The sequence below is a fragment of the Carassius gibelio genome, chromosome A5, assembly GCF_023724105.1.
Source record: "Carassius gibelio isolate Cgi1373 ecotype wild population from Czech Republic chromosome A5, carGib1.2-hapl.c, whole genome shotgun sequence".
Lineage (NCBI taxonomy): Eukaryota > Metazoa > Chordata > Actinopteri > Cypriniformes > Cyprinidae > Carassius > Carassius gibelio.
In genome coordinates, this window is record NC_068375.1 from 14,487,116 (window position 1) to 14,493,227 (window position 6,112).

At 34.9% G+C, this 6,112-nt stretch overlaps 1 pseudogene; it reads left to right on the forward strand.

The window, feature by feature from the left end:
- The window catches only part of LOC127995882 (AP-2 complex subunit beta-like), a 28,185-nt pseudogene extending 23,768 nt beyond the window's left edge, over positions 1–4,417 (forward strand).
- Positions 4,418–6,112: the final 1,695 nt, after the last annotated feature.

A 6,112-nucleotide genomic window follows, 5' to 3' on the forward strand; every position in this document is an offset into this window, starting at 1 on the left:
TTGTGATTTCATTTGATTGGTAACAGCTCTATACAGTCTTATTATTCTAATTGTATTAAATAAATAAATACAATGCATTTTTCAGGCAGTAAATGTGGATGTTTCAGATTAATTAGTGGAGTTGTGGTTTGATCTTGTCTTGGTTTAGGTTGTCTTGACTACAACATTACCACTAGTGTGGTAAAGTATATACAGGTGATGGTCATATAATTAGAATATCATCAATAAGTTTATTTATTTCACTAATTCCATTCAAAAAGTGAAACTTGTATATTATATTTAGGGCCGGGACTCGATTAAAAAGATTAATCTAATTAATTAGAGGCTTTGTAATTAATTAATCGAAATTAATCGCATTTTAATCGCAGATAAATATTTGACCTGAGAACAGTGAGAAGTAATTTTTTTTCACATGGATTTATAGTATACCATTGAATAATAACTGAATACATAAGCTTATGCAACAAAATATTGTTTATTTTTGTTCAACCAAGTTTAGCAGACCAGTGCAATTTTTGCCATGAAGTGTAGCAATAGCATATTTAGAAACAATTTAGAAATAGTACATTTCAGAAATTCAGGAAGCTTATAGGTGTTGGAACCTTCTGTAAAGTGTTTTTTAAGTAAAACACAATACTGTCAATTACATTCAGAACATTGGAAACACTGACTATTAGAAAACATCTCTCTGTTGCTTCAGAGGCCATAACATACTAAATCCAACTCTCAATAACCTTGGCCAAAACAATAAAGAGTTCAACATAAACTGTTGCACCAACAAAATAATACATAGTTCAACATAAAGTGTAAAGTCCACGCTAGCTGCTATGTTTTGTGTTGAGGTGATACTTGAGGCTCGATGTGCTGCTGCGGTGATATGCGAACGCTAGTTGGTGCTCCAGTATAATCGGTCCGCCGAAACTCATCCAGTGAGAAACGTTCCGCGGTGCAAAAATAAGTTATTAAAAATGCGGGAATTTTTTTTCTGTAATTAATTAATCTTAATTAACACGTTATTTTTTCTGTAATTAATTAATCTCAATTAACACGTTAAAGTCCCGGCCCTAATTATATTTATTCATTACACACAGACTGATATATTTCAAATGTGTATGCCTTTTAATTTTGATGATTATAACTGACAGCTGATGAAAATCCCAAATTCAGTATCTCAGAAAATTTGAATATTACTTAAGACCAATACAAAGAAAGGATTTTTAGAAATCTTGGCCAACAATGTGGCGTGGCATGGAGTTGATCAGTCTTTGGCACTGCTCAGGTGTTATGAGAGCCCAGGTTGCTCTGATAGTGGCCTTCAGCTCTTCTGCATTGTTGGGTCTGGCATATGGCATCTTCCTCTTCACAGTACCCCATATATTTTCTACAGGGTTAAGGTCAGGTGAGCTTACTGGCCAATTAAGAACAGGGAGACAATAGAGCTTAAACCAGGTACTGGTAGCTTTGGCACTGTGTGCAGCTGCTAAGTCCTGTTGGAAAATGAAATCTGCATCTCCATAAAGTTGGTCAGCAGCAGGAAGCATGAAGTGATCTGAAACTTCCTGGTATATGGCTGCGTTGACCTTGAACACCAGCAAATGACATGGCACGCCAAACCATCACTGAATGTGGAATCTTTAAACTGGATATCAAGCAACATGGATTGTGTGCCTCTCATCTCTTCCTCCAGACTCTGGGACCCTGATTTTCAAAGGAAATGCAAAATGTACCTTCATCAGAGAACATAGCTTTGGACCACTCAGCAGCAGTCCAGTCCTTTTTGAGGACATTTGAGGGACTCAAACACAAATATTTAAAAAGATTCAAACATTCACTGATGCTCCAGAAGGAAACAAGATGCATTAAGAGCTGGGGGGTGAAAACTTTTGGAATTTGAAGATCAAGGTAAATTGTACTTAATTTGTGTACCGGGAAACATACAAGTATCTTCTGTTGCTTATGAAGGGCAGAACTAAATGGAAAAATATTTATATTTCAACAAAACAAGACAAATTTGGCCATCTTCGTAGAGTTCAAAAGTTTTCACTGTATTCACATGTAGTTACGATAGCAAAAATTAAGAGATAACTCTTCCAATATGTTTTGTTGTTGGCGTAACAGGCTGTATATCCAATCAAACTAAAATATATTATGGTGTATTTTATGTAATTTGCTAGAAACTTAGTCAACTCTAAATAAAACTATGCAAGGTAAAGGAAAATATGACCCAGACAACATAAAGAAAATAGAAAATGAATATTTATGACCATATTTATTTGTTTCTGCATTTTATTTGTAATATTATTATTTTTTTATATTAATTGTTTTATATGGACAGTTTTTTTTGTTGTTGTTTTATTTTTGTGCACTTTGTTGCACATTTTGTTACACTACTCCACATTTACTTAAGTTACTCATTGCTTTTTCTTTCTCTTTCAGCTCTCTCTGAAATGCAGGGCTCCCGAGGTGTCTCAGTATGTGTACCACATGTACGATGCCATTCTTAAGAACTGAACGTCTCTATCGTCCCTTTCCCCCTATCCTGTTTGACTGGTAACCACTTAAAAACAAATGGTAGTTACCTAAAATATTTACCATTTTTGATTTTCATAATACATTTTGGCATTATTGCTTTTGTTTGATTCTCTGGTATGCTGCAACATTGCTTCATGCAATTGTACAATGTTTCAGCTATCTGTTATTAGACTTGCATGCTTTGACCAACACATAAATGCAACATTCCTTGTAATGTTTTGTATACTTTGTTCATTTTATCCACTGTATGAACATGCCAACACTCCATCTTTGTCTTTTATTTTGTTTGAACTGCTATGAATCAACTTAATCTGATACAAAGAAAACAAGTTTTATATCGATTATGTACAAGTGGGTCATCTGATATTCATTCCCAGACTGAATCTATCCATATGTGTTCTGCTGTGCTTGTGAAAGTGAGTAGGTTTTTTCGAGGTGGGTTTTTGGACTCCATGGAGTGTTAGAAATATCTGTTCAGCATTAGTATATACAACCTCACTCAGCTTTGGTTTAAAACTAATACACTAACATAGAGATGTGATAAAAAGAATCATCAACATAGACTCAGCGATACAAGGATGGATCACTTATGTACTGTTCAGCAGAGTTGGTCTTTTCCCTGAAACTTAACAAGTCTTCATGGTGGTCCTGGTGACTAAATGTGAACTTTTTGTTGCCATATTTGCTAATGTGCCTGACTGTGAACCTGCATGTAAGCAGCGTCCAGTAAACATATGCCAGTAGAACACTTGCTTAAGAAAGTGAAATATTAATACAATAATCCTTGTGTGTGCAAATATGAGTTTTAATGATTACCATTTATATTGGCAATATGATCACAGTGCATCTCAATACTGAAATGTGACGTCTCACATCTGACATAAATTCAACAAAATGTTTGATCAAATTTCTTCAGATTTATTTTTATGGATAGTAATGTAAAATAAAGTCAGCAGCATTGACATCCCAAACATTCACCCTCACTATGTTTGTCATTATGTATATTTTATGTATATATACACACATAGTAGTAGAATGAGTCAATTTGATGTCATGTTCAGTGAGATGAATCAGCTCTGGAGATGAGTCAGGCGTGTCATATTCACTCAGGTCTGTAAGAGAGCCCAGAATAAATACTGAACAGCTCTTATGGTACATTCACAGTGATGACACTTGGGGAGGCAGGCACACATCATATTTGCATATTTGGATATTACACATCAAGTCTTAATGTTTTTTCTTTTTCCCCGTTACTCAAAAAGGTGAAGTGTGTAAACATGTCTCAAGACTCCTTTCAGTTCCATTTCATTGTGCTTCATCCTGCTAAATGGCTCTCAGTCAGGGTGCTGGTGCCCATTGAAGGGCCTCTGCAAACTTCTAAGGGCACTCCAAATGGCTTAAAATGATTTAAAATAAGAAAGAAAGAAAGAAAAATAATTAAAAGTTAAAAACACACAGACATAAACTGTTATTCTTATTTTCATCTGTTTCCCTCAGCAACTGTCCTTTTATTCAAGAAGCAGGGTTCCATATAGTCATGAAAAACTTGGATTTTTAAAACTGTGGTGTACAATCAAAATAAATACTAAAAAGAGTAAATACCAAAATAAATATTACTGAAAAAGTAATGGAAATGTCTATAATAAATATGAATTTTCTCATTGTAAGTGAAACCTTGAGTGGTGCCTTTGAACATTGTTGTGGACAATTGCCTTGGAGTCAAAAAGACTGAGAAACACTAGTTGTTATGTATGTATGTATTTCTTTATTACACTCTAAATAAAAATGCTTGTTGTTGGGTCAAATATGGATTAACCCAACTTTTGGATAAAAAATATGATTTAACCCAACAGTAGGGTTAGTCCATATCTGACCCACAGTTGGGTTGAAAGAACCCAGCATTGTTTAGAGTGTAGATTACCTAGTGACATTATTTTCTGTATATTATATTGTTATACCTTAAGTTTCCAACAAATATAACTTATGAGTTAATCACTGAATTATTCACTCAAATAGAGAACCCATAGTCATGTGGTGTAAACACTAAATTGGCCATGTTGGCATTTTCATGCCGCTCATTTACAAGTCTACTCTCATGGTCTCATTGGATTTAGTGTTTATCATAATTTCAGCAGAAGTAGTAGCTTAACTTGATCTTTTTCACCTACTGAGTACTGTGAACTTCACAATTTATGTCACTTTTTGCATATACAGAAGAGAAATTGGTATATTTGGAGGCTGGGTCTGTCCCTTATGAGTAAGTCATTGAAAAGCTCTCAACCAATTCATTCAGAGACACTGATTTGTTCAGAAATAAAACACCTGTGTCTATAACTTTCTCAGTATATTAAGGTATTGTTTGTTGTGGATTCAGTCAAATCGGAGTACTGTTCTCGTTTAAACCGCTTTTTTTCATGGCTTTTACAAATGCAAGACAAGTTCTTTCTTTTGGGCTATTTGAAAAGTATTAATTCTAAAGGGGCAAATGACATCAGATAATGGAAGTCATTAACTGAATAAATGAGATTAATTATTAGCCATAACCCTGCTGGCTTTAAACAGCACTGAACTGAAGTCCTGTCGCACCTGGATACAGCCACTGATTGTATGAGTGACGTGACGAGAACAGGTAACAGCCACGTGGTTACTTAGCAACAGAAGAAAAGATTAGGTTGCTAAGAAACAGCCGCGGTACTCAGAGACTGTTGATACAGAACGTGTTCAGTTTCAGATAGTGATGATGACAGTATGCAATCACGACAGTCACTCACATAAACAGAAGCCGTTGAGAGGGGGGTGATCGTTTCTGTGGAAAGGGCATATGCATCGATTTTAAGATAATAAGTGTATCTCATTCTCCACGTGCTGATATTTACTCCCCGGCATTTAATGTATGCTATGCTGCTGACAACTATGGCAAGCCATTTGATCATTTATTCTGGACTAGTTAACATTTAAATTTGCAGTAAAGTTAAATATTATTTTTACTTTGAGTTAAAAGTCAAATAAATAATTGGCCCCTCAGAAGGCCTCCAATGAAATGTTGATGCTCAAATTATTGTAGAATTATTGTAATTCATGGATTGATGATGTTCATTATAATGAAATGTATTAATGATTATATTAATTAGATGTTGCAAACATGATCTGTACTCATCGTAACCAGTTTTAACATGTCTTCATTAATCATAACTTATAGGCCAGTTAAATGGAATTGATCAGCCATTTTATAGTATATCGCTTTTATATCCTCCTTCAATTAAAGTCCTGTAGAATCGCATAATATAATATGCATCGTTAAAATCGTATGAAAGACACTATACTGCTGACAATTATAGCAAACAGCTGTGAGAAAACAAAATGACCTTAAGCCCCAATCCTAATTCTAGCCCTTAGCCCTTCCCCTTTCCCTGTCTTGATTTTCTTTTGGTTGGAGGGGTAGGAATAAGGGTAAGGGCCAGATACCCCTTCAAACAAAGTTTTTTCGGGACCACACTTCAAACTAAGTGGTATGAATCATCTTGGCAACATGGCTGCCTGAGCAAACTAAAAGACACATGAATGTAAGGTTTTTTGTCCT